Source organism: Eulemur rufifrons, chromosome 7, assembly GCF_041146395.1.
Source record: "Eulemur rufifrons isolate Redbay chromosome 7, OSU_ERuf_1, whole genome shotgun sequence".
Lineage (NCBI taxonomy): Eukaryota > Metazoa > Chordata > Mammalia > Primates > Lemuridae > Eulemur > Eulemur rufifrons.
The window spans coordinates 199,301,808-199,316,792 of NC_090989.1; the positions used below are offsets into that span (position 1 = coordinate 199,301,808).

General features: G+C 43.4%; 1 pseudogene; it reads right to left on the bottom strand.

Moving 5' to 3' along the window:
- Window positions 1-842: 842 nt before the first annotated feature.
- On the bottom strand, window positions 843-1,510 carry LOC138385899 (NOP protein chaperone 1 pseudogene; annotated as a pseudogene).
- Window positions 1,511-14,985: the final 13,475 nt, after the last annotated feature.

The window sequence follows — 14,985 nt, forward strand, 5'->3', positions numbered from 1 at the left end:
TACTTCAAAAAGAAAAGTGAGAAAAGGAAGAACAGCAGCAAAGCAGAATGTGTGCGGCGCACGTGCCACGAGTCCCTGTTGGGAGGTTGGCTGCCTTGCGCAGTTGGCCGGAGTAACACCACGAAAGTCTTTCCTGCAACTTTCGTGGCCTGGTACCAAATGTGCTTCCAGGCGAAACAATGTTGTAACAACGTTGTGACGGTAATAGGTTCATTTGCCGGATACGCAGCAGGTCGGTCACTGAGACACTGGGAAGGTAGCAGGGAAAGAATCTAAAAATCACAGGGCAGCCAAACCAGGAGATGGGAGGGTACTTCAAACCCACCTCTCTGAGAGGTTTGGGGACAGGGGCCTTAGGGGATTTGGAGGGATGACGGATGGTTGGGTGGGGGGGGGGTGAAGTGTGGGGATTGCTGATTGGTTGAGAAGTGAGGGGCAAGTCGTGGGGCAGGGAGATGAAGAAACTGCATTCTTGTGCTAAGTTGCTTTCCTTGGGGGTCTTTAGACCAGGCTGGTGAATTCAGGATGTGAAAAACAACTTAAGCAATGTTTGACCAAAAGTGTGGTTGTTCTAGCAACAGAGAGCCTGTCTATAGGAACAATGGAGACGCAGGTGGTGACTCTCGGTCAGTTATCAGCTGCAGCGAAATGGGTCGAAGCCACCAGCGCACTCTGGTTAATGCCTAACTATTGCTGTAATTCTGCTTAAAGCCTGGTTTGTAATTTCCGTTAACCAGGAGGGCGGTTTCAACCTGAGCCATTGTTTCAAATGAGCTCTGCCTTCTTCCTCTCTCTCTCTTTTTAAAATTTTATTTATTATTCTTTTCAGATAATTTATTTCACTATTTCTTTTTTTTATTTGCTGGACTGTCCAAAACTTCAATCTTGCCTTTTCCACCTTGAGGATCAGGAAAGCTAGTGTTATGTATGGTGACTCCACAAGAGACGTTGTCTTCACCCTCAGGTTCTGAGCTGTTCTCTGGGCTGCCTGGTGCCCTCTCTTCCGAACTGCCCTCTTCTTTGGAATCCGACTGATTCAGCTCAGACAAGGCCACCTCCACCTGTATAATCCTTCCGGGAGTCCCAACAATGTTTTCAACATTGAAACGACCAGGTGGTGCAGCTGCCATTTCTTTTTCTTAGCTTGTCATTTGCCTGCGCCATCTGTGGAAGAAAAGCCCGTACTTTGTCCAGCGAGGGATTCCTCTCTATCCAACTGTTTGCAGAGTGGAGATTCTTCTGGAATTAGACGGGGAGTTGATGAGCAACCTGTCCCATATACCTCTGCGCTCCCCGCCGTGAGCAGCTCCTTGGACCCTGAGACCCCCGGGCAGACCCCAGTGGATGACGGACGGCTCGGGCTGGCCTGGGGCTCGTCGTGGACCTTCCTTCCTCCCCCAACCCTCTCTTTTTTAAAATTCACCCCTTTATTGAGGTATAATTGAAACAAAAAGCTGTACATAATTAACGTATACAAACTTGATGAATTCGGAGATAAGGACATCCCCATGAAACCGTCCCACAGTCCGTCGGCCTCCGTTTGTGGATGCAGTTCTCTGTGTGACCCTCTGTTACGGCAACTTTTCAGAGTGACAGGTAATTTCAGAAGCCCAGTTGTGGAGAGACACGACACTCTATCTCAAAGTGAGGAGGAGGCGTTGCCGTGTCTGGCGATACAGCTGTGTCGGTGCCTTCCCGTGTCTACCCGCAGTCTTCTCCCCGCCTTTGGCCCGAGCCCACCCTGGCCCTAGTGCGCCGCGTCACGCGGGGTCCTGCCCCGCGCAGTGGTCGGAGCTGGGCAGGCAGCTGTCTTCCCGCTTGCTGCTGGGGCGTAAATCCCGGAGGCAGCTGGAGGGAAGGTGGCCGTGAAGTGGGGAGAGCAGGACGGAGCTGCACCCACCAGCTGGAGCCCACCCGGACAGACGGGAACTCGGGAACTCGGTCCATTCCAGTGGCCTCTGGCCGCGACGGTGCGCGCGTCCTTCGGAAGCCGGGCCTCCCGTCGCGCCACCCGCCCACAAGTCAGAAAGCTGAAGGAGGGTCGGGGAGGACCCCGGGGAAGGCGCCGCAGCAGGAGGCCTGGCTGCCTCACGCCGAGGGGCGGCGTCCCAGATGGGGCGGGTGGGCTGCAGAGCGGTGCTGCTCCTGCCCCTGCTCCGCGCGCTGCCCCAGAGCCCCCCCCCCCCCCCGTGGCCCTTGGAGCACAGACACCCGCGAAAGCAGTGGGGGGAACGCAGTCCCGCCCAGCCCCAAACAGGTTATGCCTGACAAGGCCAGAATAAAATAAGCTCATTAAAAAAATTGTTTTTAATTGTGCTAGAACAGCAGTACTCAATTTTGTTGGTCTCAGGCCTCCTTTACATTCTTAAAAATAATTACGGATCCCAAAGGACTTTTGTTTATGTGAATTTTAGCTATTGATATGTATCATTTTAGAAATTAAAACAAATAAATCTAAAAAATGTAACTTATTAATTTATTTAAAAATAAGACTAACCATTACATGTTAATATAAATAACATCTTTTTATAAAATTAACTATATTTTCCAAAATAAAGAATATTTAGTGAGAAGAATGATATCGTTTTATGCTATTAAAATATTAAAATATCTTTGATGCCTATGTTAAAAGAAGACAGCTGGATTCTCATATCTGGATCTGGATCTGTTGTGATATCACACACCATGTAGCCTCTGGAAAATTCCATCATAGACTCAAAAGAGGACAAGAATGAAAAAGAGCAATAGTGTCTTAGTGTTATCATGAAAATAATTTTGATTTCATGTCCCTTGATAGGATCTTAGGGGTCCCCAGACCACACTTTGACAACCACTGCACTGCAGAACAAAGAAAGCATTGTTCTCTAATTTTGGGGCAGCACTGGGAGGAAAAGTACAAATTGGAAGTCGTAGTTGTAAACTTCTGAGAGGAAAGAGCTACAAAGCCTATGGCTAGCCACAAGTGAAGCTTTGGGGCAATGATCTGAATAATTTAAGTCCAAACAACATGCTAATGGCCCCATTATTTGAGTAATTCAGATATTTCTCCCTACGATTCCAAAAATTCAAGCAATATTTTATTCATTTTGTCTTTGCAGATACTAATAGAAGTAGGATATAAAAGAATTGGTAGGGAAAATGGGTAGAGGAAGTATAGGGACAGGAAGACAGAGGAGAGAGGGAATGTCACCTCAGCAATCGTCTGTCTTCAGACCTCTGGATCCATTTGAGGGGAAGGAGCATGCTCTGGGGTTATGTGTGTGGGCTCGGAGGAGGCAGCCCTCAGGAGTACTCACTGGGCTCCAGGAGCAGTTTCCATGCATTTCCCGAAGTACCATCCGGTGATCCAAGAATTCCTGGGTGGGAGAAGTGAGCTCGTTATGGACATTTACACATTTTCAGTGCCTCCGGCCCATCTCTGCTGTATTTACCACAAACATGTAAAACCAAATGATCGCACCATTTGCCTGTGCATCATTAAGGTTTTCATGTGTCTTGAAATATTTTTTCCCTTTCTTTCATTTCAAGTTAATTATAAGGCAAAACACTTTTCTCCCAGAAAAAATGAGCATATTTATCAAGAAACTCACTACTCTTCAAGAGAATATAAATTCTTGCAATATCCTTTTTAATAAATCAAAGTCTTTATTTGGAATCAGAGTCCTCTAAAATATCAACAGTTTTTTTTCACCAAGCCTTGGTCCCTAGCCCAGTTTTTAGAAATATTTTGGAAAAGTACCAGCCTGTGATACCAACTATCCAGACATTATTCGGACACAGCCACTATTTTTATGATCATTACCCTCTCACTGAACCTTCATGGAATGAGGGTAATGGCATAGTCAATGTTTTCCTTAAAATAAACCTTCTTTTTATTGGAACATGATTTTCTTCTAAGTTAAAATTATGAGCACTTTTTATATCACACATATTCTGATTCTAAAACCATTGTGTATTTATTTTACCAAAATTGAATAATAGAGGACATTTTAAAAAATTACCTCTAAGCCTACTACTACCCAAACATGACATTTTAGTATATGTCTTCCAATCATTTTTCTAGCCCTATCTATGTATATAGTATACACATACATGCATATATGTGACTTCCAAACAAAGTTGAGTATTAAATCAAAGTCTTGATAAACTGAGGGCATCAGTTTGAATATCTTAGTGAGTTGAAATTTCCCTTGCTTGAGACAAGGAGCTGCTTTGTGTTCCTGTCCCTGTTCCTGTGCGAGGATTTGGGTTGAGGAGTGACTCTAGTGTTGCAAACTCTTTTCAATTTTTTGCCCAAAGAAGGGAACTTGGTTTCTGGGCTGTCCCAGTCATGTTCACAAGACTGCAAACTACTTGCACTGAGCCAGCAGGACCATGGAAAATGAGCAGTTAGGAAGTTGTCATCACTCCTAGTTGGCTAATCGCTCGCCTCTCTTCATGCCCAGAGGGGCGTGTGGAGGAGACTAATTAGCTGCTTTGAAGGGAAAGGAAAGCCGCTCTCCGGAAACGGAACTCTCCCACATGGAGGCTTCTGTTGTTGGCTTACTTTTCAGACCAGTGAGGAATGGTTTGGGCTTTTGAATAATATTCCAGGAAAAACAAAGCCCACCAGATGCCTGCCTTTTAATGACAAAAGGGGAATTTTGTTTAAATTCATTGTTTAATCACAGCTGCATCCATATGATATGCTACCCTGGGTTAAGAGGTAGAGCAACACAGGCACTGACTGGGGTACCTCTACACACCCCACTCTGTTTCGTTGTTGCTTCTTTTCTTCTAAAAAATTTCTTGTTTTGAAATAATTTTAGATTTACCAAAAGTTGCAAAAAATAATATGATGTTACTGTATTTGATTCTCATGCACACCCCTGTGTGTGTGCACACGTGTGTGTGTGTGTGTGTGTGTGTGCATGCGCCCACGTCCATGTGCTTCTGTTGCAGGTAGTTTTTTCTGAAGTGTTTGAGAGTAAGTTGCAGACATGATGCCCTCTTATCTAAGCACTTTATTGTGCATATCTGAAATCCAAGTATATTCTCTTTTATAATTATAGTGCAACATCAAAACCAGGAAATAAACATTGATACAGTTCTATTGTCTAACCTACAGACTTTACTCAAATGTTTCCAGGTGTCCCACTAATGTTATTTTTCTGATCCAGGATCTCACGTTGCATTTAGTCTTCATGTCTCCTCGGTCTCCTCTAATCTAAATGGCCTAGTTCCTTGGCCTTTTATTAAATCTCCTGTGGCCTTGACACTTGCAGAGAATAGTATTCAGTTATTTTGTTGAATATCCCTCAAAATGGGTTTGTCTGATGTCTCTGCAGGCTTAGATACAGTTCATGCATTTTTGGCAGAGATACAACAGAAGTGGTACCGAATCAGGTCAGGAGACACAGGATATTGATTTGTCCTATTGATGTGTGCTGTCCTGGTGACGGTAATGTTGATTACTTGGCGAAGGTGTTGTCTTCCCGATTTCTCCACTGTAAACTTCCTATTTCCTCGTTTGTCATTAATTAGAATCTTGTGAGGGGTCACTTTGAGACTGTGCAAATATCCTGATTCTCACCATACTTTTGCCATTAATTTTGGCATCTATTGATGATTCTTGCCTAAAGCAGTCATTACAGTGGTGGTTGCCAAGTGGTGATTTTCGAATTCTATCATTCCTTCAGCAAGGAAGAGCTGGCCCTTCTCCCCTACTTATTTACTGATATCTGTGTGGGCACACGGATTCCTAGTCTATGCTATGGCTTGTGAACCTTTACCATTACTGTTTAGTTGCCCAAATTATTCCAAATTTCACCCGCAGGTGCCTTTTCTGGTTGGCTTCTGGGTCCTTTTGATATGTCTTCATCCTCTTCTGATACTTTACTTTCTGGGACTACCTGATACTCCAGGCTCACCTTATACTTTTCCTGCCCTAGCCCTGGGACAGATGTTTCTCCAAGGAGCCCTTACTCTTGTCACCAGAGAATGGCAGGAAAAGGCAGCACCTGGATGCTCTGGCTCACCCTCCCTGATCACGGGTTGGGTTTCCACAGCTACCTGCACCGCTCACTCCCCTTCCCTCCCAGGCTCTCTGTCCCCTGCCAGCACAGTGCCCTCTTCTGCACGCTGGGCTTGATGGTACAGCAGGTGGCTCAGCGTTTCCCACTTGAATCTTAAAGGAAGCATGTCCTTGTTGTGGGCTTAACTGTGTGCCCCCAAAACTCATATGTTGAAGTCCTAACCCTCAGTAACTCAGAGTGTGATGTATTTGGGGAGAGGGTCTTTAAAGAGGTGACCAAGGTAAAATGAAGTCCCCTGGGAGGGCCCTAATCCAATCTGACTGGTGTACCGTAAGGAGATGAGGACACAGACACACACAGAGGGATGGCCGTGTGAGGACACAGGGAGAAGATAGCTAACTACACACCAAGGAGAGAAGCCTCAGGAGAAACCAGCCCTGTTGACACCTTGATCTTGGACTTCCAGCTTCCAGACTGCGAGACGGTAGATTTCTGCTGTTCCAGCCCGCAAGTCTGTGGCACTTTGTTATGGCAACTTGAGAAGACTAATGCCATCCCTCACAGAACCCTCACCGCTCCTCCTCCTGCTTCTCCTCTTAGTGCGCCCCAGCTCAGAAAAGTATCCTAATGTCACCGGTGGGTGCCTTTTGCAATTGGCTCCTCGGTCCTTTTGATTTCTTTTTTTTTTTTTTTTGGAGACAGAGTCTTACTCTGACGCCCCAGGTAGAGTGCAGTGGCATCATCATAGCTCACTGCAACCTCAAACTCCAGGGCTCAAGTGATTCTCCTGTCTTGGCCTCCCAGAATGCTAGGATTATAGGATTGAGCCATCACACCCGGCCACTCCATCCTCTTTTGATATTAATACTTCCTTATTTTGGAGGACTACATGATACTCCAGGCTCATCTTGCACATAAGATGTGAGTGGAAATGCTGAGCCGGTTGTTTTGCCATCAGACCTGGAGCGCAGAAGAGGGGACTGTGCTGGCAGGGGACAGAGAGCCTGAGAGGGAAGGGGAGTGAGCGGCACAGGTAGCTATGGGAAACCCCACCCGGGATAGGGAGGGTGAGCCGGAGCACCCAGGTCCTGCCTTCTCCTGCCATTCTCCGGTGACAGCAGTGAGGGTTCCTTGGAGAAATTTGTGTCTGTCACAGTTCATGTCTGTCTATCAGTTCTTCTTCTTCGTCTTTGTGTTCAGTTTTAAATTAACTCTACCAGGGGGAACCTCCCCCACCAACTTATTTTGAGTTTCCACTTGTACAGGAAAGGCAGGATAAAAACATTTCATTCTTTCTCTTTATTTTCTATTTTCAAAGTGAGTTGATTTCTTAGCATCTTCAAAATGTGACAAAAGAGTTTTTTAAAAAGTATTATTATGAACTCATGGAAATAAACGTATTTTCTGTTCTTCAAACTATTGCAATTATTCTTATCGCTGTTCAAATTGTCCCATCTTTGGTAAAAGTGAGACAACAAGTTGCCTCCTGAACTCATTTGGCGTGATTCTAGTAGAACTTGTGAGAGACTTTTCTCTTTCTAAAGCAAGATGTTCCAGGTTCATTCTGTACATTTTTTGGCCCAGATCTTGAAATGACCATTTTGTTAAGGGGCCCTAGTTTCTTTTTCGGGGAAATGGTATTTAGAGATAATTTAGGCACTAGGGATGCTCATTACTGTTGTGTTGTTTTTTGTTATTCAGCCTTTTCAGTAGACAGAGCTAGGAAATACAAAAATAAAATACAAAGATTAAATACATCATGAATCCATGCTGCTACTTCAAATTTAAATTCAACTTTTTTCACAGTTTTTTTAGAGTGGTAACTATATAGTATAGAAATTGTCATTTAAACCATTTTAAGTGTATAATTAGTGGGATTACATTCATAATGTTGTACAATCATCACCACTATCTATTTCCAAATTTTTCATCATCCCAAACAGAAAGTCTGTACCCACGAAGCAATAATTTCCCATTTTCCCATTTCAGCCCCTGGTAACCTCTAATCTACTTTTTGTCTCTGTGAATTTGTCTGTTCTGGACATTTCATGTAGGTGGAATCATACAGTATTTGTCCTTTTGTGTCTGGCTTATTTCACTTAGCATGATGTTTTCCAGGTTCATTCATGTTGTAGCATGTATCAGAACTTCATTCCTTTTTATGGCTGAATAATAAATATTCCATTGTGTGCATAACAACATTTTGTTTATCCATACATCTGTTCATGGACACTTGGGTTATTTCCACTTTTTGGCTGTTGTGACTAATGCTGCAATGAACACTGTCATAAAAGTATTTCCTTCAGTCCCTGCTTTCAGAGGTTTTGGGTGCATTCCTAGGAGTAGAATTGCTGGGTCATGTGGTAATTCTGTTTAGCTTTTGAAAAACTACCACACTATATTCCACCCTGCTGTATCATTTTATTTTCCCACCAACAATGTCTGAGGGTTCTGATTTCTGTACATCCTTACCAACAGTTATTTTTTTTCTTAGTCATTCTAATAGGTATGAAGTAGTATCTCATTGTGGTTTTGAGTTGCATTTCCCTAATGATTAGTGATGTTGAGCATCTTTTCATGTGCTTATTGGTCATTCATATATCTTCTTTGGAGTATTGTCTATTCAAGTCTTTTGACAATGTTTTGATTGGGTTGCTTGTCCTTTTGTTGTTTAGTTGTAGGACTTCTTTATAAAGTCCCAATTCCCAATCAGGTCTCAAATGATCCCTTTTCTTCAACAAGTAAATAGCAAGGAAAAAATGTAAATGAAATCTAGATATTAAACCCTTTTTAGATATCTGATTTGCAAATATTTTCTCCCATGCTGTAGGTCTCCTTTTCATTTCTTTGATAATAAGCCTTGATGCACAAAAGTCTTTAATTTTAGTGATGATGCACAAAAGTCTTTAATTTCAGTGAAGTCCACTTTGTTTATTTTTTTCTTTTGTTGCAGTTGCTTTTGGTGTCATATCTAAGAATCCAGTGCCAAATCCTAGGTTATGAAGATTTACCCCTTTGTTTTCTTATGAAAGTTTTACTAGATTTATTAGATTCTTAAATTGTAATTTTCCATTGTATGAGTCAGGATAAGTTACACTGTTTTGCAATAACAAACCCTGAAATCTCAGTAAATCAACACAATAAAAATTATATATTGTTTACATCACATTACAGTGTGGATTGGGCAATTCTCCTACATCTTGTAGCTACATGGAGTAAGAAAAGCCTATGAGAGATGTTTTTTAAAGCTCATACCTGGAAGTACATGATTTTCACCTACTTTCCAGTGGCCAGAACTCAGTCACATGGTCTCAACCTAACTGCAATGGAGTCTGGGAAATATAGTCTTTCTGTCTGCCCACTGACAATTTTAAATTAAGGAATTATTAGAAAATATCATTTTATCGGGTATTTTATTTTTGTTTTTTGCCTCCTTGAAAATTATAAGATGACAGCTCAATTCATTCATGTTGCAAACACAAGGCAGTTAATTGGTGTTAATTTTAATATTTTATAATTTATATTAGTGGCTGTTTCTGGGGAGAAACTAGCACTCCTGAGGGATAATGATGTTCTGTAATTGAGAATCCGGCAGTGACTTGAGGGAGTGACAGTGTGTGAAGTGTCCGTAATGCCCTTCAGATGGCAGCCTGCTACCGGAGAAGGAGCGGGGGACAGCTTGGTTACGTTTGGCTCAGGGGATGTGCTCTTTATAAAAGTGTTCTGAACTGGAAACAGAACAAAAGCAAAGAAACAGACAGAGGCAGACAACAAAGAGCCGAGCGGAGGAGCGCAGGAGCGGGGAAAGGGAAGGAAGGGGAAGGGGCGGAGGCCGCAGCGGGGACCCGCAGGCTGCCCGGCCCGCCGGTCCGCCGCGCCGGCTCCCGCACAGCGCCCCCGTCAGGACGGGAGGGAGCGGTGCCGAGCGCGACGCCGCGTGCGCGCCGAGAACCTCGCAACGGCGCGTTCGTCGCTTTCGAAACCGAGAGATGTTAGGCGGTCTTGCTTAATGTAAAGTAATCTCGGAACGGGCTACGAATCGAGCGGCCCCGTTCAGAGGGAAGATGAGGCTGTGCATCCTTTGTCGCCAAGGCAAACAATGAGCTCTTGCCTCAGTCACACCGGGAGTCTCCCGCCTGGGATGAGAGCCTGCGGTGGACATGGACCGCAGGGAATTAGCCCTCGCTGAAGGTCAAGCACGTTTACGCAACTGGAGCGTTTCATTGGGAAATCACTGGGGCTCTCGGATCTCCACCGCGGTTAAGTTAGCACAAAGTGTGGGGAAAGCTCTGTCCCAAGGGCAAGAGAACACAGCCCTTATGTTCCTTTATGCTTTTGCAAGCTTAAATTCCTGGTGTCTCTAGCCTGTGGCTACCAACTGGGTCAGAATTCCTATGACAGATGTTCTCTTTGGCTTTTGTACACACCTCCATAATGCGGAATGTCTCCCTTTTGCTGACACATGCCCAGCCCCGAGGGCCGCCAGCCTGTGATCATGGACTGTCCTCATACTTCTCCCTCCTACTCTCGTTGAGCTCTGCCATCTGAGAAGCCCTTGGAGGGTGTGGCTGTCTCCTGGGAAAAAACTGATGTCAGGGGTGACATCTAGGATTTCCAAATCACAATCCTCCCAGCACCAGCACCACTCAGTGTTCCGGACAAGTAGGTACCATCTCTCAAGTTTATTCACATAGATGAAATCACTTGACCATCCCACCTGCTCACCTGATTGTCCTTGACAGTTTGAATCCTGGCTAAGTCCCAGGGAAGACCCCGGTATACTCATGCAACCAGCACAGTCTTAGTTTGGAGGATCTGGCTTCTGTAACTTCTCGCATTGTAAACCAAACTAAAATGGTTTCTTGCCTCCATGATCTTCACTTGGTGCCATCGTCGTTCACCAAGTGAGGTTGACTTGCAGAGCTCTGCGCTGGACACGTGGTGGGGAAGATTGGGAGGCTGGACAGCTCCAGGGCAGCATCTCCCATGTCTGCCACTCACATGAGCTCTTCAATATATTGTCTCTGTTTGTCATCACACAAACATGATGAGGTGTCATCACTCCCCATTTACAGTTGAAGACACTGGTGAAGCACCTTTCCAGGTCTCAACAGTTAGTAAGTGGTAGAGCCAGGTTACACATCTGTGCACTTGACTGCTGTATATGCTATAAACCCCATAAGGCATTGATATTAGTCTTGCTTAAACTATTTTAAACAGATTTGAATAATAATAGTATCATATATTTACCAGTGCAGTTATGTTTTCTGGTACAGCTTATTCCCTTTTATCTGATGTCATTTTCCTTCTGCCTGGAAGACTTCTGTCGACATATCTTATTGTGTATATATAACTAGAATCCCTGAAGAAGAGAAATTGTGGGGCGGGCAAAAAGAAATGTTTGAAGAAATAATAACTGAAAAATTTCCAAATTTGATGAAATGATAAACCCACAGATCAAAGAAGCTTAATGAGCCCCTAGCACAAGTAACATGAAGGTCACTTAAAACTGTCCTGATACTCTTTGTATGTTTTTCTTTTTAATTCTTTTCCTCTCTTTCTCATTTTGAATAGTTTCTATTGCTATGTCTTGTAGTCCACTGATCTTTTCTTCTATAATACATAATTGCTCTTAATCCAATCCAGTGTATCTTTCATCACAGACACTGAGTTTTCATATTAGAAGTTCAATTTGGGTCTTTTAAAAAATATCTTTTATGTGTCTAGTTAAGTTTTTGAACTTATGGAATATAGTTGTAACGATTGTTTTAATGTGCTTATCTGCTAATTCTGACACCTGTGCCGGTTCTGTGACTGTTTCAATTGGTTGATATTTCTCTTCATTGTGGAGCTTTTTTCCTGCTTCTTTCCATGCCTTGTAATCTTTGATTGGATGCCAGGCACTGTCAATTCTCTGGTGAATCTGGAAAGAGTTTCTTGAAGTGAGGTTGAGCTGAATTTTGAAGGATATATATATATATATATAAAGAGTAAAATAATGGAAAAAGCATTTAAGAAGCGGGATCAGCATGTGCAAAGGTCCTGTGGCATATAAGGCTTTGTGTTTTTGAGAAAATAAAAGAATGTTGGTGTGACTGGAACAAATAATGAAATGGAGAATCATATCATATGTCTTTGGGGTGAAGGCATGGGCAGGCCATGCCCCACCTTCTTCAGGGGCTTTGGTAGGCATTTTGGTCCTTATCCTGTAAGCAGTAGTAATCCTCTAAAGGCCTTAAGTAAGCTCAGATTTTCAGAAAAACCACTCTGGCTTCAATATAAAGAACAGCTTGCATGAGTTCCAGAATAGAAGGGTAGACAAGTTAGGAAACCACTGTAGAACTCTGAGTGAGAGATGAGCATGTTTTGGGCCAGGAGGGGAGCAGAGATGGAAAGAGGTGGGCTGACCTGAGATACAAGAGGTGGGGTGTCAGCTGCCCCTTCCTGTCTGCACCCTGCCAGATCAACCACCAAGTTCACATAAACCCCTTTCTAGGGGGATATTATTTTCAGAGTGAATACATTTCTTACTAGTATGTTCATAAATACACTTTATCTCAGAGATCTGAACATTGTACATAGTACCTTAGAAAGGAAATCTATTCATTACCTTATACCTGGCAGAGCCTCTTGTGAGTCTCTTCTGATATTTGCCTAAGAATTCCTCTAAAACATTCAGTAATGAAAAATATCATTGCAAAGGCCTACCTCAATGGTCCTCAAACTTTAGTGTGCATGAGAGTCACCTGAAAAGCTTGTCCAAACACCAATTTCTGGATGCACTCCCCAGAGTTTCTGGTGCAGGAAGTTGAGGTTGGAGCTCAGGCTTTGTCATTTCTGTCAAGTTCCTGAGTGATGTGGCTGTTGCTGGTGCAGAGAACACAGTGTGAGAACCGCTAGCTAGTTCATTAGCGGTGGTATAGATAAGGGGTGAACTTCCTGGGCTCGACACAGAACTGCCCCTTTCTAGTGATGTGACTTGGGTAAAGAATGTTTGTAAAACATTAGAGCAGATGCAAAATGAGAATATACAAGCTTTTATAATAAGAAAGTAAGTTCTATGTGCCTGGCATATGCCGCAATTCTCAGTGCACAGTGGGACAGATGACGCTTTCAGTTCATTCTTGGAGAACACTAGTCAAAATCCAGTGTCATATCCCAATGGGAGTCTTTTGTCAACAGCCTTGGAGAGGACTTCAGCTCTGTTCCGTCTCTGCCCCCTCAGTTTGGGTAAATCGCCCCCAGAACTGTGTGTCAGGTGAGTGTCTGCCTCTCCCCTCCCGCCTGGGTCCCCACAACTTTGCCTGAAGTCACATTCGGTGGACACGGTTGATAAGGGGTTGATAAGGGAGGCAGAGAGCTGACTCACCCACATGGGATGGCTTTGGGCAAGTTTTCCCAGGTTGCACAAGCCACAGTTTCCGAAACAGACGGAAAGACCTCCTCTGCTGGCCACTGGTGTGTCAGGAGGTGTGGGAAGGAAACGACCCCAGGGGAGACCGTGTCATGCAAGTTTCAGATTCCCCCAGATTCCTTAGCCATAAGCAAGTCACGGCTCACCTTCACAGTCCATTTCTGAAATTTCCACAGATCAGAGCTTGGTGGCCTTTAACTGGGGCTTGCATGTGGGAATCACAGAGTTTTCCAGAGTAACCCCAAGGCCGGGGGTGGAGAGAGAATGGAACCAGAAGACAAGGCAGCTTCTGCAGAACCACTCGTCAGCGGCCCGCCCAGGCCTGGAATCCACAGCTGGGTGCCAGCCCTGGGCTGGACAGGCAAGCTGTCTTCCAAAGCCTCTCATGTCCTCTTTGGAGACGAGAGCCAGAGATTAGCAATCATCCTTACAATTTGTAAAAGCCATATTATCAGCTGTTATTTAAAACATCCCTAAGTTGGGATAGTTAATAACAGAATCATAAAACATATTTACGCTCTAAGATATGATTGAAGATATTGAATCAAGCTTTAAAACTGAAGTAACTTTGAAATGAGATCAAAGTCAGAACATGTAGTGAGGGATTAATTAGGAAACTATGAACAGGCAAGGCTGGGACAATTCCCAACAAATGATTTTGTCACCAGGAATGGTAAATTCCAAGGAGGTAAACTAGCAGTAAGTTGCATAGACGGCCACTTGAGTAAGACAGGCAGGGTTAATTTTTCTCATTCCCTCAATTACATTTCTCATACAAGGCTGACAAATGCTCTCTCTTGTCATTTTATTTTTATAATAGTGATTCCTTTTGTTCTACATTGCCTGGCTATTGCAATATGGACAAAGCAACTTTTTCCATCTTATTTAGGTTCTCATAGTGTATTGATTTTTAATTTCCTGGAGCCAATTGTCTCTGCAACAATATTTTATTCAGTACGAGAAATAGTGCCAATTTTAAACATTTATAGATTTGTTTCTCCAGGGAAAAGCAGCACAAGCTAGAAAGAAAAACTAAAATTTTATTTGATGAGATTCAAATGGCAATTGGGTGTTTGAATATAGAAGTCCATTTATTAAATGATATCCGGCCAATTTCTGTCCACTTTTTGGAGAGAGGACATTTTCTGAGGAATCAAAACGAGTAGGAATTTTCCATTATCCTGCAAGCCTGATGGAAGAGACAGCATATAAATTTTCCCTTTCTACATATAAATACACATATTTTTAAATTAATACATTAATGAATCACATTGTAATGTTGCTTTTCAAAAATATTCTTTTTTTGTGTGTGTGTGTATGTGTCTTTTCCTCTTTCCTGCCCCCCCAAACTCCCTCCCTGCCTCCTGTACAGGTAGCTCGTGATAACAGCGTGTGGCCTGCAATTTTCCTTACACACATGCTTACCTACCTGTATGCACACAGAGGTTGGAGAACTTTTCCTCATTGTTTTAAAACTGTGATATTAAAATAGGCATTTTTATGCATTTGGTTTTATTTACTCTGTAATCGCTCATGGAAATCTCCCACAGGCATCAA